The 27,902-nt window shown below is 39.0% G+C and overlaps 10 non-coding genes across 10 annotated transcripts; all 10 read left to right on the top strand.

Moving 5' to 3' along the window:
• The first annotated feature begins 1,216 nt into the window (after positions 1-1,216).
• Positions 1,217-1,287, top strand: Trnag-ccc (transfer RNA glycine (anticodon CCC)). Its single transcript has one exon. It is a non-coding gene; the product is annotated as a tRNA-Gly (tRNA).
• A 2,467-nt stretch (positions 1,288-3,754) lies between these two features.
• On the top strand, positions 3,755-3,825 carry Trnag-ccc (transfer RNA glycine (anticodon CCC)). Its single transcript has one exon. It is a non-coding gene; the product is annotated as a tRNA-Gly (tRNA).
• Positions 3,826-4,801: 976 nt separating this feature from the next.
• Trnag-ccc (transfer RNA glycine (anticodon CCC)) lies at positions 4,802-4,872 on the top strand. The gene has a single exon. It is a non-coding gene; the product is annotated as a tRNA-Gly (tRNA).
• A 4,815-nt stretch (positions 4,873-9,687) lies between these two features.
• Trnag-ucc (transfer RNA glycine (anticodon UCC)) lies at positions 9,688-9,758 on the top strand. The gene has a single exon. It is a non-coding gene; the product is annotated as a tRNA-Gly (tRNA).
• Positions 9,759-10,974: 1,216 nt separating this feature from the next.
• On the top strand, positions 10,975-11,045 carry Trnag-ccc (transfer RNA glycine (anticodon CCC)). Its single transcript has one exon. It is a non-coding gene; the product is annotated as a tRNA-Gly (tRNA).
• Positions 11,046-12,246: 1,201 nt separating this feature from the next.
• Trnag-ccc (transfer RNA glycine (anticodon CCC)) lies at positions 12,247-12,317 on the top strand. Its single transcript has one exon. It is a non-coding gene; the product is annotated as a tRNA-Gly (tRNA).
• Positions 12,318-13,497: 1,180 nt separating this feature from the next.
• Positions 13,498-13,568, top strand: Trnag-ccc (transfer RNA glycine (anticodon CCC)). Its single transcript has one exon. It is a non-coding gene; the product is annotated as a tRNA-Gly (tRNA).
• A 2,141-nt stretch (positions 13,569-15,709) lies between these two features.
• On the top strand, positions 15,710-15,780 carry Trnag-ccc (transfer RNA glycine (anticodon CCC)). The gene has a single exon. It is a non-coding gene; the product is annotated as a tRNA-Gly (tRNA).
• Positions 15,781-20,087: 4,307 nt separating this feature from the next.
• Trnai-uau (transfer RNA isoleucine (anticodon UAU)) lies at positions 20,088-20,197 on the top strand. Its single transcript has 2 exons — positions 20,088-20,125; positions 20,162-20,197. It is a non-coding gene; the product is annotated as a tRNA-Ile (tRNA).
• A 4,877-nt stretch (positions 20,198-25,074) lies between these two features.
• Positions 25,075-25,184, top strand: Trnai-uau (transfer RNA isoleucine (anticodon UAU)). The gene is made up of 2 exons: positions 25,075-25,112; positions 25,149-25,184. It is a non-coding gene; the product is annotated as a tRNA-Ile (tRNA).
• Positions 25,185-27,902: the final 2,718 nt, after the last annotated feature.

Raw genomic sequence — 27,902 nt, 5'->3', positions numbered from 1 at the left:
AATACACCTGCTATAAAACAAGGAACACAGCACTGAACGTTCATTTGAAACTACAAAAACTTGACATAATATTTAGGAGCAAGATACCTCAGGAAGCCATTTCTTTATTGCTGTACTTTAAATAAGAATACAGAAAATGAAAATATAAAGATCTCAGTTCCGCAGCTCCAGTGGTTCAATCGCTTATCCCGCCATACTGACAGACAGTATCTTATACTTGTGCATCAGGGTTTGAGGAATGCGGTGGGGGTGAGTTCGATCCTCACCTGGAGCATCCAACTTTTGCCCGAGAGTCGCATACAGATTTTGTTACAAATGCATTTAAAATATTGATTTCGAAAAAACAAAGTGCGTTCAATAACGTAGTTCCCGACAGTTTGAATTCCTAGCTAGCCTTTGCGCTGCTTCTGTCGCATCTGTAATGTACCTGGCAAATGTGAATGGGTTCCTGCGGGTGTCGATGTACCGACTTTCACTAAATGATATACATAGAAAACAAGAAAGTTTATATTTGAAATTTGTCAAATGTAAAAGGTAAAATTTATCAAATGCAACAGGTGAAATTTGTGGCTGTGTGACCTAATTTATCAAACGATTTATCTACCCTGCCCTTATATATGCCATGCAGGTCTCATTAATTTAAAAGAGTAAGTGGGTAAGTAAGTGCTTGGGGTTTAACCTCGTACTTAAAAATTTTTCAGTCATTTGACGACGAAGGAGTCCTGAGAGTGTATGTAATGTGCCTCCTTGCTGCAGGGAGGATTTCCACCGCCTTTTTATCTAGTGCTGCTGCATTGAGACGACTTACCGAAGGCAAGTAAGCCGCGGCCCGAGCCATCATACTGATACGGGTCAACAAGTCGTTCCATTCTCCCCTTATTGTTGAACGCCAGCCGAGGAAGTTACAACTTCCTCTTTCAAAGTCTTAGGTGTGACCCGACCCAGGATTAAACCTGGTAATTTAAAACAACGCTCATATCAGTTAAGGCATTTGTAGACGCTCATTACATAAAAACTATTCCGGCAGTTTTTATTTGAAATTATATGTTATGTGGATGAATGCCATCACATGATAAATTTTTCAAATATCTGAGTATATCAAATGTATTGTAGCAACCCACCTTAATAGATAAGTTCTGTAGCTCCAGTGGCTCAGTCGGTTAGCGCGTCATACTGACAGACAGTACTTTAACCTATACGGTATTCATATTAAGAAGCGCCGCTGGTGTAGTGGTATCATGCAAGATTCCCATTCTTGCGAACCGGGTTCGATTCCCGGGCGGCGCAGTCCAAACTTACTTTACCACTGATGTGGGAAACAGAAGCTGAAGGAGGATACTGCTGCACTTACCTCTTATGCATATTGCCTGTTATACCCTTTTTAATTGCACAGTATCATGCAACATTCCAATTCGTGCGTTTGAGCTTCCAATACAGGGCAGCGCACAAATATTTTGTTACAAGAGGATTAAAAACACAGCTGCTTTAAAAAAAATGAATACACCAATGAATTTTAATTTGAAACTACGAAAAGTGATCATAATATTTCGTGGGAACAAGATACCTAAGGAAGCCATTTCTTTATTGGTATACTTTAAGAAAAAATACCAACCTGATGAGAAAATGGAGATCAAAGTTCTGTCCAGTCCTTCAGTCGCTCAACCCGCCATACTCATAGACTGTATCTTATACTTATGCAGCAACGCCTGAATAATGAGAAGGTGTTGAGTTCGAATCTCATCTGTAGCATTCAAATTTAGACCAGGCGACGCGTGGTGATTTGGTTACAAATGCATTAAAAATATGGATTTCGAGAGAATGAAGTGCAGCTTTTAGCACTAAAGTACTGCTCCACAGCTTGAATTCCCAATCAGCTTTTGCGCTGCTTTTGGCGCTTCTCTAATGTAGCGGGCAAATGTGACTGCGTTGAGCAGTTGTCAATGTAGCGACTTTCACTAACTGATATACAGCACAGAAAAAACAGACGTTTTCCTATGAAAATTTGTCAAATTTAAAAGGTGAGATTTGTCAATTGTATGAGGTGAAATCTGAGGTTCTGTGGCCTAATTTACCACACGATTTGTCTGCGGTGTCGTCAAAAATTCCATGCAGGTGTCATTAATTTCAAATAACGCTCATATCAGTTAAGGCAACTGCAGATTTTATTTGAAATTATTTCTTATCTGGATGAATGCCATCACATGATAATTTTTCAAATATCTAACTAATTGAAATGCATTTGAGCAACCCATCCTTAAAAGATAAGACGCCAACTTTGCATAGAAAGGCGTCAATGCATTGTCGGAAAAAGGTACTGAGGTAAACCAATGTTTTATAGCTATGTGTTTAAGAAATGTAGGGAAGTTTTTAGAAAAACAAGATGCAAGTTCTGTGACTCCATTGGCTCAGTGGGTTAGCGCGCCATACTGACATACAGTATTTTGACCTATACGTTATTAAGAAACGCCGCTGGTGTAGTGTTATCATGCAAGATTCCCATTCTTGCGCCCCGGGTTCGATTCCCGGGCAGCGCAGTCTAAACTTACTTTTACCACTGATGTGGGAAATAGAGAAGCTGAAGGAGGGGACTGCTGCACTTACCCCTTACACATTGCCTCTCATACTCTTTTTAATTGCACTGTATCATGCAAAATTCCAATTTGTGTGTCTCAGCTTCCAATACAGGGCAGCGCACAAATATTTTGTTACAAGTGGGATAAAAATACGGCTGCTTTAAATAGAAATTAATTCACCAATGAATTTTAATTTGAAACTACAAAAAGTGATCATAATATTTCGTGAGAACAAGATACCTCAGGAAGCCATTTCTTTATTGGTATACTTTTAATAAAAAATGCCAAAGTTATGAGAAAATGGAGATCAAAGTTCTGTCCAGTCCTTCAGTCGCTCAACCTGCCATACTCATAGACTGTATCTTATACTTATGCAGCAACGCTTGAGGAATGAGGAGGTGGTGAGTTCGAAGCTCATCTGTAGCATTCAGCTTTAGGTCGGGGGTTGCGTGCTAATTTGGTTACAAATGGATTAAAAATATGGATTTCGAGAGAATAAAGTGCAGCATTTAGCACTTATGAGCTGCTCGACAGCTTGAATTCCCAATCAGCTTTTGCGCTGCTTTTGGCGCTTCTCTAATGTAGCGGGCAAATGTGGTCGCGTTGAGCAGTTGTCAATGTAGCGACTTTCACTAACTGATATACAGCATAGTAAAAACTGACGTTTTCCTTTGTAAAATTTGGCTACTGCTAAAAGTGAGATTTGTCAAATGTAATAGGTGAAATTTGAGGTTGTGTGGCCTAATTTACCACACGATTTGTCTGCGGTGTCGTCAAAAATTCCATGCAGTTGTCAATGTTTTCAAATAACACTTATATCAGTCAAGGCATTTGTAGACGCTCATTGGATAAAAAATTATTTCGACAACTGCAGATTTTATTTGAAATTATTCCTTATATGGATCAATGCCATCACATGATAATTTTTCAAATATCTGAGTATATGAAATTTATTGCAGCAACCCACCTTAAAAGATAAGACGGCAACTTTGCACAGAAAGACGTAATTGCGTTGCCGGAAAAAGGTACTGAGCCAAACCAATCTTTTATTGCCACGTGTTTAGGAAAAGTAGGGAAGTTATGAGAAAAACTAGATGTAAGTTCTGTGACTCCAGTGGCTCAGTGGGTTAGCGCGCCATACTGACGTACAGTATTTTGAGCTATACGGTAAGTATTAAGAAGCGCCGTTGGTGTAGTGGTATCATGCAAGATTCCCATTCTTGCGACCCGGGTTCGATTCCCGGGCGGCGCAGTCTAAACTTACTATTACCACTGCTGTGGGAAATAGAGAAATTGAAGGAGGGGACTGCTGCACTTACCTCTTATACATATTGCCTGTCATACCCTTTTTTCTTTACCAAAGTTATGAGAAAATGGAGATCAAATTTCTGTCCAGTCGTTCAGTCGCTCAACCTGCCATACTCATAGACTGTATCTTATACTTATGCAGCAACGCCTGAATAATGAGAAGGTGTTGAGTTCGAATCTCATCTGTAGCATTCATCTTTAGGTCGGGCGTCGCGTGGTGATTTGGTTACAAATGCATTAAAATGTGGATTTCGAGAGAATGAAGTGCAGCATTTAGCACTAATGTGCTGCTCCACACCTTGAATTCCCAATCAGCTTTTGCGCTGCTTTTGGCGCTTCTCTAATGTAGCGGGCAAATGTGGCTACGTTGAGCAGTTGTCAATGTAGCGACTTTCACTAACTGATATACTGCACAGAAAAAAACAGACATTTTCCTTTGAAAGTTTGTCAATTGTGAAAGGTGAGATTTGAGGTTGTGTGGCCTAATTTACCCCAAGATTAGTCTGCGGTGTCGTCAAAAATTCCATGCAGGTCACTATTTTCAAATAACGCTCATATCAGTTAAGGCATTTGTAGACGCTCATTACATGAAAAATTATTCCGGCCATTGCAGTTTTTATTGATAATTATTTGTTATATGGATGAGTGCCATCACGTGATAATTTTTTAAATAACTGAATATATGAAATGTATTGCAGCAACCCACCTTAAAAGTTAAGACGGCAACTTTGCATAGAAAGACGTAAATGTGTTGTCGGAAAAAAGTTCTGAGGTAAAACAATGTTTTATAGCTGTGTTTGAGGAAAGTAGGAAAGTTATGAAAAAAACAATATGTAAGTTCTGTGACTCCAATGGCTCAGTGGGTTAGCGCGCCACACTGACATACAGTATTTTGACATATACGTTATTGATATTAAGAAGCGCCGCTGGCGTATTGGTATCATGCAAGATTCCCATTCTTGCGACCCGGGTTCGATTCCCGGGCGGCGCAGTCTAAACTTACTTTTATCACTGCTGTGGGAAATAGACAAGCTGAAGGAGGGGACTGCTGCACTTACCTCTGATACATATTGCCTCTCATACTCTTTTTAGTTGGACTGTTTCATTTAAGATTGTAATTTGTGTGTCTCAGCTTCCAATACAGACAAGCGCACAAATATTTTGTTACAAGTGGGATAAAATTACCGCCTCTTTAAAAAAATGAATACACCAATGAAGTTGGGGCTAAACTTAATGTGGCTAAAAGTGTGGTACTTCCTATTGGTACATGGAAGGTCAGTGACGATACTGTAGCCGGCTTTAGGACTGTGGAAAACATTAAAATATGTGGTGTATATTTTGGTGAAAACCAGGAAGATGTAAACATTGAACGTGTACTCAAGAAAGTAAAAAAAAATGTGTCATGTTGGGGTGACCGGTACCTTACAATGCGGGGCCGGGCTGTTATAATTAACACTGTTGCCTTGTCTGTTCTGTGGTATATTGGCCAATGTTTTGTCTTAACACCAAAATGTATTTTACACTGCACTCAGCATGTCTTTAAGTTTCTTTGGAATGGCAAACCAGAAGCTATTAAGAGATCTGTTTTGTTTAATGCATATGATAACGGTGGGTTAAATATCCACAATATTTTTTGCAAACTGAAGGTATTTGCAGTCAAACATGTCTTAAAATTATTGAATGACACTGAAGCGGATTGGAGATATTTTGCTAGGTCAAGTTTGCGAGGTCAAGCTTACCGCACTCGTTAATGCTCCCAGCCTTTTATAGGTTTGTGTTGTCTGCCTGGAAAGAATTTTATCATGGTCAACAGTTATCTCCAGCAATGTTTCACAATAAATTTATATATAGTGCCTTTCTGTCCAATATTTCTGAACCTCCGAGAGTTGTAGCTTCTCAACCAATGTTACCGTGGCCTCGGATATGGCGTACAGTGTTCAACGCCTTCCTGGAGTGAGTGAGTGCTTGGGGTTTAACGTCGTTCTCAACAATTTTTCAGTCATATGACGACGAAGGAATCATTAGGGTGCATGTACATGTAATGTGCCTCCTTGTTGCAGGACGGATTTCCACCGCTCTTTTATTTAGTGCTGCCTCACTGAGATGACTTACCGAAGGCAAGCAAGCCGCCCCGCCCTAGCCATTATACTGATACGGGTCAACCAGTCGTTGCACTATCCCCTTCATGCTGAACGCCAAGCGAGGAAGTTACAACTTCCTCTTTTAAAGTCTTAGGTGTGACTCGATCAAGGATTGATCCTGGATCTACCGGTCCCGAAGCGGACGCTCTATCAACTGTGCTATCCGGGCCGGTACGCCTTCCTGGATAACAATCTTATAAATTTTTCATTTAAATTAGTTCATAATATTCTGCCTGTCAAGGAGATTCTCTTAAGAAGAAATATATGCACAGATGATTTGTGTAGCTTTTGTGGCAAATCCGAAACCAGGAATCATTTGTTTGTAGAATGCAACGTTACACAACAGGTACTGTTGAATTTTCAAAGGCTTTTTGGGATGTATGGAAGCTTTTTCCCTGCTTTTTCAGAGAAGGATCTAATACACAAATTGTTTGGTGTTCCGTTATCAAAGGACGAGAATTCAATGTACACATATCTTATAACAGTTTGTTTGTTTTGTGTATGGTGCGTTAGAAATGAGGCTGTTTTTTCAAGGTAAAAGGAAATCTGTTGCAAGCATAGTTACTTCTGTTGAGTCATGTGTAAAATCACGAGTTTGTTCAGACTTCTGCCGTCTCAGTAAAGGCAACTTTCGGAAAACATGGGCCAGAGGAAACGTTATATGTGCTATTGACAACTCAAAGCTTAAGTTCTTTCTGTAATGGAATATTTGATCTGTTGTAAATACATATACCGTGCATAAATATAAAAAGACGACAGCCCACATCTACTGTGATAAAGATATTGTTTTAATTGGGCTGATGTATTATAATATCAACTCTGTATTTGTTTATTGGGAATAAATTATTTTCAAAAAAAAAATGAATTTCATTTAAAACTACGAAAAGTAATCATAATATTTCCTGAGAACAAGATATCTCAGGAAGCCATTTCTTTATTGGTATACTTTTAAGAAAAATACCAAAGTTATGAGAAAATGGAGATCAAAATTCTGTCCAGTCCTTCAGTCGCTCAACCTGCCATACTCGTAGACTGTATCTTATACTTATGCAGCAACGCTTGAGGAATGAGGTGGTGAGTTCGAAGCTCTTCTGTAGCATTCAAATTTAGGTCGGGCGTCGCGTGGTGATTTGGTCACAAATGCATTAAAATGTGGATTTCGAGAGAACAATGTGCAGCATTTAGCACTAATATGCTGCTCCACAGCTTGAATTCCCAATCAGCTTTTGCGCTGCTTTTGGCGCTTCTCTAATGTAGGGGCCAAATGTGGCGGCGTTGAGCAGTTGCCAATGTAGCGACTTTCACTAACTAATATACAGCACAGAAAAAACAGACGTTTTCCTTTTGAAAGTTTGTCAAATGTAAAAGGTGAGATTTGTCAAATGTAATAGGTGAAATTTGAGGTTGCGTGGCCTAATTTATCACATGCAGGTGTCATTAATTTCAAATAACGCTCATATCAGTTAAGGCATTTGTAGACGCTCATTACATGAAAAATTATTCCGGCCACTGCAGTTTTTATTTGAGATTTTTTGTTATATGGATGAGTGCCATCACATGATAATTTTTCAAATATCTAAGTATATGAAATGTATTGCAGCAACCCACCTGAAAAGATAAAACGGCAACTTTGCATAAAAAGACGTCAATGCGTTGTCAGAAAAAAGGTACTGAGGAAAACCAATGTTGTTTTGCCATGTATTTAAGAAAAGTAGCGAAGTTATAAGAAAAACAAGATGTAAGGTCTGTGACTCCAGTGGCTCAGTGGGTTAGCGCGCTATACAGACGTACAGTATTTTGACATATACGTTATTGATATTAAGACACCGCTGGTGTAGTGGTATCATGCAAGTTTCCCAGTCTTACGACCGGGTTCGATTCCCGGGCGGTGCAGTCTAAACTTACTTTTACCACTGCTGTGGGAAATAGACAAGCTAAAGGAGGGGACTGCTGCCCATACCTCCAATACATATTGCCTCTCATGCTCTTTTTAGTTGGACTGTGTTATGTAAAATTCTAATTTGTGTGTCTCAGCTTCCAATACAGGGCAGCGCACAAATATTTTGTTACAAGTGGATTAAAAATACGGCTGCTTTAAAAAGAAATGAATACACCAATGAATTTTAATTTGAAACTACAAAAAGTCTTAATAATATTTCGTGGGAACAAGATACCTAAGGAAGCCATTTCTTTATTGGTATACTTTAATAGAAAAAATACCAACCTGATGAGAAAATGGATATCAAAGTTCTGTCCAGCCCTTCAGTCGCTCAACCCGCCATACTCATAGACTTTATCTTATACTTATGCAGCAACGCCTGAGGAATGAGAAGGTGGTGAGTTCGAATCTCATCTGCACCATTCAAATTTAGGTTGGGCGTCGCATGCAGATATGGTTACAAATGCATTAAACATGTGGATTTCAAATGAACAAAGTGCAACATTTAGAACTAATATACTGCTCGACATCTTCAATTCCCAACCAGCTTTCCGCTGCTTTTGGCGCTTCTCTAATGTAGCGGGCAAATGTGGCGGCGTTGAGCAGTTGTCAATGTAGTGACTTTCACTAACTGATATACAGCACAGAAAAAAACGTACGTTTTCCTTTAAAAATTTGTGAAATTTGAAAGGTGAGATTTGTCAATTGTATTAGGTGAAATCTGAGGTTGTGTGGCCTAACTTACCACACGATTTGTCTCCGCTCCCGTCAAAAATTCCATGCAGGTGTCATTAATTTTAAATACCGCTCATATCAGTTAAGGTAACTGCAGATTTTATTTGAAATTATTTCTTATCTGGATGAATGCCATCACATGATAATTTTTCAAATATCTAAGTAATTGAAATGTATTGGAGCAACCCAACCTTAACAGATAAGACGGCAACATTGCATAGAAAGACGTCAATGGATTGTCGGAAATAGGTAGAGAGGTAAACCAATGTTTTATAGCCATGTGTTTAAGAAAAGTAGGGAAGTTTTGAGAAAAACAAGATCTAAGTTCTGTGACTCCATTGGCTCAGTGGGTTAGCGCCCCATACTGAGATACAGTATTTTGACCTATACGGTATTAAGAAGCTCCACTGGTGTAGTGGTATCATGCAAGATTCCCATTCTTGCGACCCGGGTTCGATTCCCGTCGGCGCAGTCTAAACTTACTTTCACCTCGGATTTGGGAAATAGAGAAGCTGAAGGAGGGGTGCACTTCTCTTTTACACATTTTCTGTCATACTCTTTTTAATTGCACTGTATCATGCAAAATTCCAATTCCTGCGTCTGAGCTCCCAATACAGGGCAGCGCACAAATATTTTGTTACAAGTGGAGTAATAATACGGCTGCTTTAAAAAAATGAATACACCAATGAATTTTAATTTGAAACTACAAAAAGTGATCATAATATTTCGCCGGAACAAGATACCTCAGGAAGCCATTTCTTAACCCACCTTAAAAGTTAAGAAGGCAACTTTGCATAGAAAGACGTCAATGTGTTGTCGGAAAAAAGTTTTGAGGTAAAAGAATGTTTTATAGCTATGTGTTTGAGGAAAGTAGGAAAGTTATGAAAAAAACAAGATGTAAGTTCTGTGACTCCAGTGGCTGAGTGGCTTAGCGCGCCATACTGACATAGAGTATTTTGACATATACACTGTACGTTATTGATATTAAGAAGCGCCGCTGGTGTAGTGGTATCATGCAAGATTTCCATTCTTGCGACCCGGGTTCGATTCCCGGGCGGCGCAGTCTAAACTTACTTTTACCACTCATGTGGGAAATAGAGAAGCTGAAGGAGGGGACTGCTGCACTTACCTCTTACACATTTCCTCTCATACTCTTTTTGATTGCACTGTATCATGGAAAATTCCAATTCGTGCGTCTGAGCTCCCAATACAGGGCAGAGCACAAATATTTTGTTACAAGTGGATTAAAAATACGGCTGCTTTTAAAAAAAATACACCAATGAATTTTAATATGAAATTACGAAAAGGGATCATAATATTTTGTCGGAACAAGATACCTCAGGAAGCCATTTCTTTATTGGTATACTTTAAGAAAAAATACCAACCTGATGAGAAAATGGAGATCAAAGTTCTGTCCAGTACTTCGGTCGCTCAACCCGCCATACTCATAGACTGTATTTTATACTTATGCAGCAACGCCTGAATAATGAGAAGGTGTTGAGTTCGAATCTCATCTGTAGCATTCAAATTTAGGCCAGGCGACGCGTGGTGATTTGGTCACAAATGCATTAAAAATATGGATTTCGAGAGAATAAAGTGCAGCTTTTAGAACTAAAGTACTGCTCGACAGCTTGAATTCCCAATCAGCTTTTGCTTCTCTAATGTAGCGGGCAAATGTGGCGGCGCTGCGCATGTGCCAATGTAGCAACTTCCACTAACTGATATACAGCACAGAAAAAACGGACGTTTTCCTTTGAAAAACCTTTCCTTTGGCAAATGTAAAAGGTGAGATTTGTCAAATGTAATGATTGGGTGAAATTTGAGGTTGTGTGGTATAATTTTCCACACCATTTGTCTGCGGTGTCGTCAAAAATTTCATGCAGGTGTCATTATTTTCAAATAACGCTCATATCGGTTAAGGCATTGGTAGACGCTCAATACATGAGAAATTATTCCGGCCACTGCATTTTTTTTTTAAAATTATTTGTTATCTGGATGAATGCCATCACATGATAATTTTTCAAATATCTAAGTAATTGAAATGTATTGGAGCAACCCAACCTTAACAAATAAGACGGCAACTTTGCATAGAAAGACGTCAATGCATTGTCGGAAAAAGGTACTGAGGTAAACCAATGTTTTATAGCCATGTGTTGAAGAAAAGTAGGCAAGTTATGAGAAAAACAAGATGTAAGTTCTGTGACTCCATTGGCTCAGTGGGATAGCGCGCCATACTAACATACAGTATTTTTAACCTTTACGGTTTTAGTATTAAGAAGCGCCGCTGGTGTAGTGGTATCATGCAAGATTCCCATTCTTGCGACCCGGGTTCGATTCCCGGGCGGCGCAGTCTAAACTTACTTTACCACTGCTGAAGGAGGGGACTGCTTAACCCTTATGCATATTGCTTGTCATACTCTTTTTAATTGCACTGTAATATGCAAGATTCCAATTCGTGCGTTTGAGCTTCCAATACAGGGCAGAGCACAAATATTTTGTTACAAGTGGATTAAAAATACGGCTGCTTTAAAAAAAAATACACCAGTGAATTTTAATTTGAAACTACGAAAAGTGATCATAATATTTCGTGGGAACAAGATACCTCAGGAAGCCATTTCTTTATTGGTATACTTTAAGAAAAAATACCAACCTGATGAGAAAATGGAGATCAAAGTTCTGTCCAGAACTTCAGTCGCTCAACCCGCCATACTCATAGACTGTATCTTATACGTATGCAGCAACGCCTGAATAATGAGAAGGTGTTGAGTTCGAATCTCATCTGTAGCATTCAAATTCAGGCTAGGCGACGCGCGGTAATTTGGTTACAAATGCATTAAAAATATGGATTTCGAGAGAATAAAGTGCAGCTTTTAGCACTAAAGTACTGCTCGACAGCTTGAATTCCCAATCAGCTTTTGCGCTGCTTTTGGCGCTTCTCTAATGTAGCGGGCAAATGTGGGCGCGTTGCGCATGTGCCAATGTAGCGACTTTCACTAACTGATATACAGCACAGAAAAAACGGACGTTTTCCTTTGAAAAACCTTTCCTTTGGCAAATGTAAAAGGTGAGATTTGTCAAATGTAATGATTGGGTGAAATTTGAGGTTGTGCAGTATAATTTTCCACAGCATTTGTTTGCGGTGTCGTCAAAAAATTTCATGCTGGTGTCATTATTTTCAAATAACGCTCATATCAGTTAAGGCATTTGTATACGCTAATTACATGAGAAATTATTCCGGCCACTGCAGTTTTTTTTTAAATTATTTGTTATCTGGATGAATGCCATCACATGATAATTTTTCAAATATCTAAGTAATTGAAATGTATTGGAGCAACCCAACCTTAACAGATAAGACGGCAACTTTGTATAGAAAAACGTCAATGCATTGTCGGAAAAAGGTACTGAGGTAAACAAATGTTTTATAGCCATGTGTTTAAAAAAAGTAGGGAAGTTTTGAGAAAAACAAGATCTAAGTTTTGTGACTCCATTGGCTCAGTGGGTTAGCGCGCCATACTGACATACAGTATTTTGACCTATACGGTATTAAGAAGCGCCGCTGGTGTAGTGGTATCATGCAAGATTCCCATTCTTGCGACCCGGGTTCGATTCCCGGGCGGCGCAGTCTAAACTTACTTTTACCACTGATGTGGGAAATAGAGAAGCTGAAGGAGGGGACTGCTGCACTTACCTCTTATACATTGCCTCTCATACTCTTTTTAATTGCACTGTATCATGCAAAATTCCAATTCGAGCGTCTGAGCTTCCAATACAGGGCAGCGCACAAAAATTTTGTTACAAGTGGATTAAAAATACGGCTGCTTTAATAAAAAAATGAATACACCAATGAATTTTAATTTCAAACTACGAAAAGTGATCATAATATTTCGTGGGAACAAGATACCTCAGGAAGCCATTTCTTTATTGGTATAATTTTAAGAAAAATACCAAAGTAATGAGAAAATGGAGATTAAAGTTCTGTCCAGTGGTTCAGTCGCTCAACCTGCCATACTCATAGACTGTATCTTATACTTATGCAGCAACGCCTAAATAATGAGGAGGTGGTGAGTTCGAATCTCATCTGTATCATTCAGCTTTAGGTCGGGAGTCCTATGCAGATTTGGTCACAAATGCATTAAACATATGGATTTTGAGAGAATGAAGTGCAACATTTAGTACTAATGTGTTCCTCCACAGCTTGAATTCCCAACCAGCTTTTGTGCTGCTTTTGGCGCTTCTCTAATGTAGCGGGCAAATGTGGCCGCGTTGAGCAGTTGTCAATGTAGCGACTTTCATTAACTCATATACAGCACAGAAAAAAACGTACGTTTTCCTTTAAAAATTTTTCAAATGTAAAAGGTGAGATTTGTCAAATGTAATAGGAGAAATTTAAAGTTGTGTGGCCTAATTTACCACACGATTTGTCTCCGCTCCCGTCAAAAATTCCATGCAGGTGTCATTAATTTCAAATACCGCTCATATCAGTTAAGGCAACTGCAGATTTTATTTGAAATTATTTGTTATCTGGATGAATGCCATCACATGATAATTTTTCAAATATCTAAGTAATTGAAATGTATTGGAGCAACCCAACCTTAACAAATAAGACGGCAACTTTGCATAGAAAGACGTCAATGGATTGTCGGAAATAGGTACTGAGGTAAACCAATGTTTTATAGTCATGTGTTTAAGAAAAGTAGGGAAGTTTTGAGAAAAGCAAGATGTAAGTTCTGTGACTCCATTGGCTCAGTGGGTTAGCGCGCCATACTGACATACAGTATTTTGACCTATACGTTATTAAGAAGCGCCGCTGGTGTAGTGGTATCATGCAAGATTCCCATTCTTGCGACCCGGGTTCGATTCCCGGGCGGCGCAGTCTAAACTTACTTTTACCACTGCTGTGGGAAATAGAGAAGCTGAAGGAGGGGACTGCTGCACTTACCTCTTATACATTGCCTCTCATACTCTTTTAAATTACACTGTATCATGCAAAATTCCAATTCGAGCGTCTGAGCTTCCAATACAGGGCAGCGCACAAAAATTTTGTTACGTGGAGTAAAAATACGGCTGCTTTAATAAAAAAATGAATACACCAATGAATTTTAATTTGAAACTACGAAAAGTGATCATAATATTTCGTGGGAACAAAATACCTCAGGAAGTCATTTCTTTATTGGTATACTTTTAAGAAAAATACCAAACTAATGAGAAAATGGAGATCAAAGTTCTGCCCAGTCCTTCAGTCGCTCAACCTGCCATACTCATAGACTGTATCTTATACTTATGTAGCAACGCCTGAGGAAGGAGGAGGTGGTGAGTTCGAAGCTCATCTGTAGCATTCAGCTTTAGATCTGGCGTCGCGTGGTAATCTTGTTACAAATGCATTAAAAATATGGATTTCCAGAGAATAAAGTGCAGCATTTAGCACTAATGTGCTGCTCCATAGCTTGAATTCCCAACCAGCTTTTGTGCTGCTTTTGGCGCTTCTCTAATGTAGCGGGCAAATGTGGCCGCGTTGCGCATGTGCCAATGTAGCGACTTTCACTAACTAATATACAGCACAGAAAAAAACGGACGTTTTTTTTTTTGGAGAATTTGTCAAATGTAAAAGGTGAGATTTGTCAGATGTAATAGGTGAAATTTGAAGTTGTGTGGCCTAGTTTACCACACGATTTGTCCGCGGTGTCGTCAAAAATTCCATGCACGTGTCACTATTTTCAAACACCGCTCAAATCAGTTAAGGCATTTGTAGACGTTCATTACATGAAAAATTATTCCAGCCATTGCAGTTTTTATTTATAATTATTTGTTATATGGATGAGTGCCATCACGTGATGATTTTGTAAAAAAGACTCAGTATATAAAATTTATTGCAGCAACCCACCTTAAAAGTTAAGACGGCAACTTTGCATAGAAAGACGTAAATGTGTTGTCGGAAAAAAAAAATCCCGGGCGGCGCATTCTAAACTTACTTTTACCACTGCTGTGGGAAATAGAGAAGCTGAAGGAGGGGACTGCTGCACTTACCTCTTATACATTTTGCCTCTCATACTCTCTTTAGTTGAACTGTGTCATGTAAAATTCTAATTTGTGTCTCTCGGCTTCCAATATAAGGCAGCGCACAAATATTTTGTTACAAGAGGATTAAAAATACCGCTGCTTTAAAAAAAAAATACACCAATGAATTTTAATTTGAAACTACAAAAAGTGATCATAATATTTCGTGGGAACAAGATACCTCAGGAAGCCATTTCTTTATTGGTATAATTTTAAGAAAAATACCAAAGGAATGACAAAATGGAGATCAAAGTTCTGTCCAGTGGTTCAGTCGCTCAACCTGCCATACTCATAGACTGTATCTTATACTTATGCAGCAACGCCTGAGGAATGAGGAGGTGGTGAGTTCGAATCTCATCTGCAGCATTCAGCTTTAGGTCGGGCGTCGCGTGGTGATTTGGTTACAAATGCATTAAAATATGGATTGTTAATGTAGCGACCTTTACTAACTGATGTACAGCTCAGAAAAAACGAACGTTTTCCTTCGAAAATTTGTCGAGTTTGAAAGGCGAGCTTTGTCAATTGTATCAGGTGAAATTTGAGGTTGTGTGGCCTAATTCAACACACGAATTGTTCGCGGTGTCGTCAAAAATTCCATGCAGTTGTCATTAATTTCAAATAACGCTCATATCAGTTAAGGCAACTGCAGATTTTTTTTGAAATTATTTCTTATCTGGATGAATTCCATCACATGATAATTTTTCAAATATCTGTGTGAATAAAATGTATTGCAGGAACCCACCTTAAAAGATAAGACGGCAACTTTCCATAGAAAGACGTAAATGTGTTGTCGGAAAAAAGGTTCTGAGGTAAAACAATATTTTATAGCCACGTGTTTGAGAAAAGTAGGCAAGTTATGAGAAAAACAAGATCTAAGTTCTGTGACTCCATTGGCTCAGTGGGTTAGCGTGTCATACTGACATACACTATTTTAATATATACAATATTGATATTAAGAAGCGCCGCTGGTGTAGTGGTATCATGCAAGATTCCCATTCTTGCGACCTGGGTTCGATTCCCGGGCGGCGCAATCTAAACTTACATTTACCAATGCTGTGGAAAATAGAGAAGCTGAAGGAGGGGACTGCTGCACTTACCTCTTATACATATTGCCTCTCATACTCTTTTTAGCTGGACTGTATCATGCAAGATCCCAATTTGTTTGTCTAAGCTTCCAATACAAGGCAGCGCACAAATATTTTGTTACAAGTGGGATAAAACTACGGCTGCTTTAAAAAAAAAGACCAATGAGTTTTAATTTGAAACTACGAAAGGTGATCATAATATTTCGTGCGAACAAGATACCTCAGGAAGCCATTTCTCTATTGTTATACTTTTAGAAAAAATACCAAAATGATGAGAAAACGGAGATCAAAGATCTGTCCAGTACTTCAGTCGCTCAACCCGCCGTAGTCATAGACTGTATCACACTTATGCAGCAACGCCTGAGGAATGAGGAGGTGGTGAGTTCGATTCTCATCTGCAGCATTCAACTTTAGGTCGGGTGCTCCATGTAGATTTGATTACAAATGCATTAAAAATATGAATTTCAAGAGAATAAAGTGCAGCATTTAGCACTAAAGTACTGCTCGACAGCTTGAATTCACAACCAGCTTTTGCGCTGCTTTTGGCGCTTCTCTAATGTAGCGAGAAAACCGTTGTGCAGTTGTCAATGTAGCGACTTTCACTACCTGATACAGCACAGAAAAAAACGGACGTTTTCCTTTGAAAATTTGTCGAATTTGAAAGGTGAGATTTGTCAAATTTAATAGGTGAAATTTGAGGTTGTGTGGCCAAATTTACAACTCGATTTGTCGGCGGTGTCGTCAAAAATTCCATGCAGGTGTTATTAATTTCAAATAAATAGATGCTCATTACATAAAAAAAAGGTTATGAGGTAAACCAATTCTTTTTTGGGATGTGTTTGGGAAATGTAGGGAAGTTATGAGAAAACAAAGATCTAAGGTCCGTAGCTTTTGTGGCTCAGTCGTTTAGCGCCGCTGGTGTAGTGGTGTCGTCCTACACTTGCACACCTGCAGGTGTGGGACGTGAAGGTCTGGCCTTACATTCGACAACAGACTTTGCATGATTATGGCATGGAGACGAATCAGAATGGCCGAGCGGTATAAAGCGCTGCGTTGATGGTACAGTGTCTGTTGAACTGGTCGGACGTGAAAGCGCTTTTCTTGGGTTTTTGTTGTTCGGAATTTAACAGGCACGCCTGGGTGCTGGCTCCTTTTGTGCCATGGCTGCCTCAGGTGGCCAGGGTAATATGACAAAACGCCTGTTTAAAACAGATTTGTCTCTATGTGTGAATGTGGGAAGCACCTTAGAAGTATTTGCATCTGATGTGATTAATGCCGTTGAATCAACATGTGGATTGGACACAATTTTTGCGTGTGTCCTTAAGGCAGTAGCCAGTATGAAATTACTGTGTCAAACCGTGAAGAAAGTGTTCTACAGGTGGGGGGAATACAGATCAAGGGCAAGCAATTTTTTGCACGGAAGTGTCTTGAAAGACCCTAGTCATGTCGTTCTTGCTCAAGCTATGTGGAAAACAAGGAAATTTACGACAAGTTGCAGAAGTACGGAGTGGAGCCTGTGTCAGAAATACGGAGACGTTTTTACTAAGGTACTCAGGTTGGAGGCAGGATGAGGTTTTTACGCGTAAAAATGCGCCCAGAGATCAAATCCCTGAGATCAAATATCTGCATAGAGACTGCCCGGACTTTACATGCTGCCATGGTGGAAAACAAGGTCACGTGGCACGAGCCTGCAAAGAGGTGGACGATTACGCTGGGAATAAGTGTTTCTGCAGACCTTGTGATGTATGCGGTTTCGGGAGATGTAGATGCAACAACAACAGCGGCGCTGAATTGTGTGACACTTGCGGGTTATTTGTTTACGACTGTGGGGAAAAGGTGTCTCAGCTTGGGTGTCACTCTCATACAACAGACGTAGTGATCCGTGAAAAGGAAAACAAAAATCCAGAAAACAGCGAAAACGTGTACAAATAACAGTGGGGGGGTTGCGTGCAGCAAAGAGAAGTTGTGAAACGAAAAAACAACAAGACGGGAACAGCGACGACAGTGAGACGTTGGTCACAAAATCTTCTGCCTTCTCCAAGGTCCGGAACAAAAGAAAACTCAAGCCTCATCCGAATTTGGTCAAGGCAAATCGCATTGTGCCATACACGAAGAAAAGTGTTGATAAGAACTTTCTTGTACCTGTATTGTATTATTCAAACTACCAAGCAATCAAGTTCAAGACCAATATATGAATTCTTATTTTTTCTCTAGAAATGGTCTTCTTGGGATCACTTAATTGCAGTGGATTGCGCAATGTGCAGGAGCTTAAAAATGTAAGTACTTTATTCTCTCCAGCGTCAGGCATAATGTGTCTCCAGGAAACATTTTGGGACGATAGCTTTATTGATCAATTCAAACATCTGATTCCGGATAAATTGTACAATAGCTATGTTGACAGGAGAAGCCATGGGTGGGTGGCCATTGTAGTAAGTCAGAAACTGCAGCATTGTGTTACTGAATGGAAAAGTGATGCATCAGGCAGAATTATTCGCGTATGTGTGGAAGTAAATGTTGTGAAATATGATATTATGAATTCTTTGAAAGATATTTTTTTCCAGTCTCTTTCAAACTGTTTACCTTCAGAGGCTCACTGTATTTTTATTGGGGACTTAAAGTGGTGTTTTCAACTCGCGACTGGGCAATTAAGGTCCTAAAACATGATAGATCCCGTCAGGTGTTTTTTTTCACTCTGTCAATGAACACGACGTCAGAGATATGTGGCGGATTGCCACCCCGATAACATTAGTTTTTCTTGGAGGCGCTCTGCTTACGGTATATTACAACAAAGCCGCATTGATCATGTGTTTGTGAGTAGGTCGCTAACGGCTAAAGTACAATCAATATGCTACAGGAGAAATTCGTTTAGTAACCACAGCACCGTTTTCCATAGACTTGATCTTTGTACTGTTGAGCGAGGCCCTGGGTTATTTATTTTTAACAACCTATTACTGCAAGACAATGATTTCATTGATCGAGTACTCATCGTTAGCGGGAAACAAAACGAGGATTTTAATCAAGACTGCTTTGTGATTTCAAAAGTTTGTGATAGCCGGGAATTGTGAAATCTTGTGTATTTGATGACAATCTGGGAATAAATTCAACAATTTCCAAAAAAAAAAAAAAAAAAAAAATCTGCTTGGGTTAAATCGTGATGTGGATTGTGCACTTCTCCTTTGAAATTAGACCATTTTTGCTGAAGGAAAAGAAACAAAACCCAGGCTAATACTAAATAATAGCTTGTTGGCTTTTCAGTGTTACTTTATTTAATTTATTGATGTTTATTTATTTATTTTTTGGGTGTTTTTTTTTTTTTCATTTTTTTCTTTCCATTGCATTCAAATGTTAGAATTCAATGGTAGCATTCTCGGACCATACCTTGCCAACCGATTGTACTTGTCACATCACCTTTTCTACTGTACATTCATATACTGGCGAACGCTTTCTCAACAGTAAAGTATTCTTTTACTGGTGGGTAATAAGAGCTGTTCCCACATCGCAAATGAGTTTATACTGGTAGTATGTCCCTTGTAAACGAGCGATTTCTTTGGTGAGGTATTGTCACTGAATTTATTTGAAAGCTAAGCAGCCGGCTGATGTGTGATCAATTCATATTCTGATATTTATTTTGAATGATCAACATTTGCCGAGCTCAGCCTTGGTGAAAAAATTTCATGTACATTTTTTGAAAAATAAGGTTTACTGAAGAATGCAAAAAAGATTTTAAACACAAGAAATCCTGCGTTGATTGTTAGAGGACTGTATGGCATGAAACTTTTCGTTGAATGTGCCGGTAGGATTAGAGAACAGTACATCTGTTTGAAATGCGTTAAGAGGAAGCGACGGTAGTGGTATCATGCAAGATTCCATTTCCGCTATCGTGTTAAATTCCCACGTGGTGCACCCACACATTTTGTCACACATGCATTTAAGTACGTCTATTCAAAATAAAGGTTGCTGGAATTGGTCATGATATGCATATTTTTTGTGATACTGTTTGGTTTGACTGTATTTTGCAAGATTCTCATTCTTGCCATTCAGCTCCCAATACCGAAGGACGCGCTAAAATTCTGTTGTAATTGGAATTGATTTACGATTACTTCATTTTAAATAGTAGCAAATCAGCGACTAACAAGCGCAACTACATATATTTAGTGGAAGCCAGGCACCTGAGGAAGCGAACGTCGTTGTATTGTAGCAATGTTTTATGAAAGTGTGGAACTTATGAGAAAATAAAGTTCAATGTCGTGTAGCTCCAGTGGCTCAGTCGGTTAGCGCGCCGTACTTATAGACAGTACCTTAACCTTGTGTATCAAGGCTTGAGACATGCGGAGGTCGTGAGTTCGATCCTCACCTGGAGCACCAATGTTTTGCCTATAATTGTTATGTCTTGTTGGTCTAGTCATCAATCCCTTACCGAATCTTTTCAGCCGGAGAGCCTTCCAGTCGAAATTTTGTTCGGTGAGTTGATATTTTTATCTGCATGGGTTAAAATATGATGTGGATTGTGCACTTCTCCTTTGAAATTAGACCATTTTTCCTGAAAGATAAGAAACAAAACCCAGGCTAATACTAAATAATAGCTTGTTGGCTTTTTAGTGTCACTTTATTTCATTTATTGATGTTTATTTATTTATTTGGTTGGTGTTTTTTTTTTTCATCTTTTTAAAGGTCTTTCCATTGCATTCAAATGTTAGAATTCTATGGTAGCATACTCGGACCATACCTTGCCAACCGTTTGTACTCGTCAGATCACCTTTTCTTCAATACATTCATATACAGGCGAACGTTTTCTCAACAAACAATTAAGTATTCTTTTACTGGTGGGTAATAAGAGCCGTTCCCACATCGACATTCATTTTAGGTACTTGTTATTTAGACGTCCGTCTTGTAAATTCAGTTGCAAATCATTTTATACTGGTAGCATTTCCGTTATAAAGGAGGGATTTCTTTGGCGAGGTATGGTCACTGAATTGTTCGAAAGAGACATGCGGAGGTCGTGAGTTCGATCCTCACCTGGAGCATCAACGTTTTGCCTATATTTTTTTTTGTCCTGTTTCATAAAGTCATCATTCTCTTACCGAATCTCTTAAACCGCAGAGCCTTCCAGTTGAAATTTTGTGTGGTAAGTTTATATTTTTATCTTCATGCATTTGTCACTTGAAATTAGACCATTTTCGTTAAAAGAATGAAACTTTTCCTTCAATGTGTTGATAGGATTAGAAAATAGTACATTTATTTGAAATGCGTTAGTAACAAGCGTCCCTCGTGTAGTAGTATCATGCAAGATTCCCCAGAGGCTCGCTGTGACTACCAAGGTGGTAGGACGTGTTTTTTTTTGTTTTTTTTGGTGCTTTTTACTTTAACCTTGTGTACAAAGGCTTGAGACATGCGGAGGTCGTGAGTTCGATCCTCACCTGGAGCATCAACGTTTTGCCTATATTTTTTTTTGTCCTGTTTCATAAAGTCATCATTCTCTTACCGAATCTCTTAAACCGCAGAGCCTTCCAGTTGAAATTTTGTGTGGTAAGTTTATATTTTTATCTTCATGCATTTGTCACTTGAAATTAGACCATTTTCGTTAAAAGAATGAAACTTTTCCTTCAATGTGTTGATAGGATTAGAAAATAGTACATTTATTTGAAATGCGTTAGTAACAAGCGTCCCCTCGTGTAGTAGTATCATGCAAGATTCCCCAGAGACTCGCTGTGACTACCAAGGTGGTAGGACGTGTTTTTTTTTTTTGTTTTTTGTTTTGTTTTGTTTGGTGCTTTTTACAATAGAGTGTTGTTGTTGTTTGTTGGTGGCGTACTTCTAGTACCTGCTTGAAGTCAAGCATGGCCTCCCCGCAAGGAAACATTATAGTAAGGATTTTACAATCCTAGTTTATGTGGAAGATACCCAGAAGGTGCCTGCAGAAAGCGTTATCCGTGTGTTGGAGAAAAGCTGTGGCGTGAGTGAAGTGTTGGCATGTTTGTCGAAATCCGGGTGTCATTATGAAATAACACTGTCGGACAAAAGCTTCACGTGATCTACTGAGTGACTGGAGATTGACTGTATAAATTATGCTTGCAAGGGTGTAGCGCAGAGAACTGTAATGGTCTCATTTCTGCATTTGCTAGCATATGTGAAGGACGATGAAATTGTGGAAAAGTTGAAATGGTGTTGGAGCGCAAGTAATCTCAGAGATCAAAAGGCGTTACTATCCCGGAATATCAATTGCAGACGGTACGAGGTATGTAAGAGTACAACTCCCACCTAACAAAACCTCGCTACAATATGCAATAAAATTTACAAGTGGAAACAGTTCGGAGTATTTTAAAGTGCTGCACGACAACCAAAAAAAAAGTCTGTTCTTTGTGCCTTTCGGGAGGACCATTTGTTCAGGCAGTGTCCGAAGTTTACATGCTTTAAGTCATGTTGCCCGGCCGTGCCAAGATGAGATATGTACGGACTGTTTGAGCTAAAGAAACAAGTGTGGTTGAACTTGATGCGAAGTTTGTGGAGCAAAAGATTGTGTGTGAGAGAGTCCGGATCGTTTGTGTCAGTACTGCGGAATGTTTGATTGCGCTCAAGTGGCTTTGTAGAGACCGAATGGAGGAATCAACAGCATGGGAAAGCCAAGAAAACCTGGTAGAAAGCCCAGCCGTGGACGAGGGGGCCTATTTTCAAGTTATAGGCCTGAAAACCAAGAAATAGAACGTGCACCCATGCAGATACCAAAAACCTTAGGTAGAAAAATGAACGAATATCGAGACGGGTGACCTATATCAGAGGGAAATGGGCAGCGATGATGTGGTGGGACAGCATGCGACTCACGTGGAAATAGGCAGCGAGGAAAGGGGCGGTCCAAATCGAGCGGCGACGGGGGAGAACGACGGCACTGACGGGGGCTGGTGTTTTGTCAAAACAAACAAAGGATGAACAAGGGAAACGGACAAGCCGTACAAAATAGAAAAAGAATTGTGCCAGTACCGAATCTGGCCAAAGCACAGAACAGGAAAGCTCCTTATGCTAAGCCTGCAGATGTGGGACACGGAGGTCTGGCCTTACAATCCACAACCAGTATTTTCATAATTATGACTGTGGAGGTATGCTGCTTTCTCTTTCCTTTCATCACAATGCTCTGTTTCGCCACCGTAAACTGTAATGGTCTTAGAAATATTAATAAGATCCAAGAACTTGTCAAAGTTGATATAAATGCCCATGTAACTGCCTTGCAAAAAGCTCACTGGGACGATGTCTTTATTAACCGTGTAAAACATATGACAGAGGGTGATGTGTATTGTAGCAATACTCTAGACAGTTACAAAGGTGTAGCCTCCGCTATAGGAAAGGGATTGCTATCAGGTCAAAATTGTGGTATAATGCAGCCGTTTTCTTTAAGACGGGAAGCCCCATATTGTGGCGTTCGGAGTTATGATCAATGACAAAATGGTGGTATGGGATTACCGGACATCGCATGTAAGGTAAAAGCATTTAGGCTCAACTTTTTGGGCAGGTTTTTTAACAAAACGTACAGTGCTGTTTGGAAAGATTTTTCCGGTTTTTCTTGTCCAGATGGAATGATTTAAATTTATGTTTGCCCTTGCTTTATATGTCTCTAAACAAATATTTGTTGAACTCATTGCCGGGATTTTATGCTGAGGTTATGTTAGCTTGGTCTGAATTTCAAACACAAGTGCCATTGTGCAAAAGCTTTTCTCGACAACAGTTGTTACATCAGCCTGTATTATATAACGAAAGGATTACTTTGGACGGTAATCCTCTTTCGTCAGATATTTTTCTAAAATCAAAGTTGTTTTGTGTAAAAGATTTTTTGCATATTTTTATTCCGGGTTACTTGCCAAACAGAGCTATTGTAGAGATTGCCTAAGAACGAACGCAAGCTGAGCAAGGAAAGATCATTAAGGATTTTGATCTTGTAAAAGCTGTAGTGCCTGCGAACTGGCTGACCAAACAACCGACTTGTTGCGGAATATGAACCTTTGCTAACCGTTAAAGGCGAATCTGTCCCGTTGTACTCGCTAAGGACAGGTAATCTATTCAGGGCTATTAGGAATATGTATATTGTTGAGCCTGTCTGTGTTTAGTGTTGGGGGAATGTGTTTTCTCACTTCGATTTGTTAAGATACTGGGCGTGGCATTACTTATTTGTTCAGTTGGACTGGAAAATCATGCACAATGTAGTGTATACAAGAGAAAAGCTCTTCCGCATTAGAATGATCAGTTCAAATCGCTGTGTTTTTTTTTGTAATGCTGACGTAGAAGATTTACGTCATTTATTTGTTGTGTGCCCTCCTGAAAGTAATTATACACACTATATTTGTGATATTGTAGAATCTCTTTTCCGTTTGAACATCCAATTCTCGTAAATAATATCCCGTATGAGTTTCTTCTGTTGTTTGGTTTGTCGCTAAGTGTCAAAGGTCTGAATGTTGTGTTCATTAACATAGTTTTATCGCCATCAAGGTTGTATTGTATAAATCACGAAACGTTGTGTTGCTAAAAGGGGAGTTTGTACCTGCAAATGTGTGTTTAAATTACTTCTGCACACAAATGTAAAGAGCGCCGCATTTTATTGGAAACGACAAAACCCTCTGTTTCACAAAAATTATTTATACAAAAATCCTTTTCTTAAAATGATGAATCCCTTTCTTAAAATTATCGTCACAGGTATCTTGTTTTGAAGCATATATTGTAAAATCTTTAGCCCAAACTATCTGTGGTGTTTTCTTCTTTTAAATGGGCTTATTGTGAAGCCTAATATGACTATGTATGCATGTATTATTGAAATTATTGTGGAATACATTATTTTCAAAAGAAAAAAAAATCATGCAAGATTCCCACTACTGCTACCCGGGTTCATTTCTCCCGCGGCGCACCATACGTTTTTGTCACAAATGCCCTTAAGTACGTCTTCTCAAAATAAAGGTTGCTGGAATTGGCCCTCCTATACAGTTTTGTTCTGATATTTTTGTTGGCTTGGATATATTTTGCAATATTTTTATTGTTCCGATTCAGCTTCCAATACCGAACGGAGCACTAAAATTTTGTTATAATTGGAATTAAAATACGACTGCTACATTTTAATTTGTAACAGGGCAGCCACTAGGGGTAGGCGTAACTACACAATATTTAGTCGAAGCCAGGCAGTTGAGGAAGCGAACGTCGTTGTACTGTAGCAATGTTTTGTGAAAGTGTGGAACTTATGGGAAAATAAACGTCAATGCTGCGTAGCTCCAGTGGCTCAGTCGGTTAGCGCGCCGTACTTATAGACAGTACCTTAACCTTGTGTACCAAGGCTTTAGACATGCGGAGGTCGTGAGTTCGATCCTCACCTGGAGCATCAATGTTTTTGCCTTTAATTTTGATGTATTTTTCTGAAGTCACCAGTCTCTTACCGAATCTCTTAAACCGCAGAACCTTCCAGTTAAAAGTTAATGTGATAAGTTTATATTTTCATCTGCAAGGTTTCAAGTATGATGTGGATTGTGCATTTGTCATTTGAAATTAGACCATTTTCTTTAAGAGAAAACAGTTAAAACTTAGCTAAATGCCAAAAAATAGCTTGTTGGTTTTTCAGTGTTACTTTATGTATTTTGTTGATGTTTTTTTTCTTTATTTGATATAGTGTGATAATTTTATATTTTTATCTGCAAGGTTTCAAGTATGATGTGGATTGTGCATTCGTTGGTTGAAATTAGACCATTTTGGTTAAACGAAAAGAAATAAAATCCAGGCTAACATGAAATAATAGCTTGTTGGCTTTTCACATTTTACTTTTTTGATGTTTATTTATTTATTTGTTTGGTGTTTTACGCCGTACTCAAGACAAGACACCTGGAGCATCAGTGTTTTTGCCTTTAATTTTTATGTGTTGTTTCTGTGGTTATCAGTCTCTTTCCGAATCTTTAAGCCGTAGAACCTTTCAGTTAAAATTTAGTGTGATAAAATTATATTTTCATCTGCATAGGTTGAATTTAGACCATTTTCGTTAAAATAAAATCTAGGCTAATACTAAAAAATACTTTGTATGCGTTTTAATGTTAATTTTATTTAAATTGATGTTTGTTTATTTATTCGATTGGTGTTTTACGCCATACTCAACCATATTTTACTTACGACGGCGGCCAGCATTATGGTGGGAGGAAACCGGACAGAACCAGGGGGCATTGGTTTTCTGTAATCTTTATCCAACCCTATGTTAATTGGCAGGTTTACACTCCTACAGAGACTCCATGTCTGAAAGGGACGTCACTCTGTTGTCTTAACGTCGTATCTCGAAACCTGTACATTGTCCGCCTGAAAAAAACTGTACTACATTATTTATCTTTCTTTCACTTTAATCCTCAGTCCGCACAATCCGATGTCACTGTTTTCACTGATTGCAAATCTGCCCAATGCTTCATTTATATGAGGTAATGTAGGACAAAGTGTAAATTTACCCATCAAAGCCGTTTGGGGTTTATTCCGTACTACATTACTGTATAGATTTGATAAATGGATCTAATCCTCTTGGAGCTTCTATTTTAGAGGCATTGTAAAATCAATACACATAATGTCAAGAATTTTCATCAGGCGCATGTTCCCGAGAATTCGATTATTGCAATAACAAGCCAAAAGCCCACAGCTTTAAGCGGCCTCATGTGCGTCAGGTACTTGAATACACTTGTAAGAATGTGTATATTTGCTACATCAATCAATTGAGGTAAATGGCAATATAAAAACACGTGGTTGCCATTACAAATAAACATATTACAAATATTATATATAACATTATAAGGGGCCTCCGTGTCTCAGTCGTTAGCGCGCTAGCGCAGCGTAATGACCCAGAAGCCTCGCACCAATGCGGTCGCTGTGAGTTCAAGTCCAGCTCATGCTGTCTTCCTCTCCGGCCGAACGTGGGAAGGTCTGCAACAACCTGAGGATGGCCCTGGGTTTCTTGAGTACGGTGCTGTATATAAGACTTCACAAAGACAAGGGGAGGGAATAGATCTACAAAAGATACTAGGCATGTACAAACAGGCCTACCTGCTGTATGTATTTGAAAACTCAATTATCATCGGCCGTACATACGAAGGTCTGCCAGAAATCTAGGCATATTCGCCCGTTTCCCCTGCGCTCTACCTGGTTTCCTCCCATCAATAGTACTGGTCGGCGTCGTATAAGCGAAGTATCCTTGAGTACCGCGTAAAACACCGATCAAATAAATAAATAAATATAGAGAGCTGTTCATTTACAAATTAATGCATTGTGACCCAAACCGCGAGCAACTTTTATTGTAATAATACAAAGGACCTGGTACAGCAGCCTTAGGAGAATCGGCCCTAGAGAGGTGAGAAAAGGGGATAAGAACGTGCAAATTTCAACATCCCAGCACAGTTCTGTAGATTTCCAAATCAGAAGTCTAAAACTTGATTGAATCACCCATATAGGTTGTATGGCCATAAAATAGATGGTTGATTAGTAATAACCCGCTAAAAATGCACTCTCTATCAAAACCGCTCATTTTCCGTTCAAACGAGGCATGTGTCTTTAATTTACGATATGAAGATTAACGTTAACCAGAAAAATACCTTTACTGAAATTTTCATGTGTATATTTTTACGTGCTGTCAAAGTTTCGCTCTTAACGTTGGTCTTCATATGTAAAAAAATAAACTTTATAATGTGATCACTTTTGTTATATTTTAGCAAGATAAAAATTCGTTTTTCGCTCATAATCTGTCGGGCATACTTCAAAATACCGTGAACTATAACGAGAAGAGGTTGCATTTCGAGAAAGAGTTCGATTCTTCATTGGGCTAAAGATATAGGCTGTCTTGGATTAAAACAGTGTTATCATGCATTAGAATGGATAATTGTCAAGTTATGGTATTACGTAACCTGTGGCAACTATAGCACAATCATACGTGAATCCTGGTTGAGGGCACACGTGGTCATCTAGCATATCATTAACATGTCAGGCACAGCGGAGGTATAAAGCTGAACATTTGTTATATATGTATGTAATTGATTGGTGCATATCTGCGTGCTCAGTAATTTTTCAGAAAATTACATTTGTG

Source organism: Liolophura sinensis, chromosome 13, assembly GCF_032854445.1.
Source record: "Liolophura sinensis isolate JHLJ2023 chromosome 13, CUHK_Ljap_v2, whole genome shotgun sequence".
NCBI lineage: Eukaryota > Metazoa > Mollusca > Polyplacophora > Chitonida > Chitonidae > Liolophura > Liolophura sinensis.
Note: the sequence above shows the minus strand (reverse complement) of the source record. Positions and strands in the feature narration are given on the sequence as shown.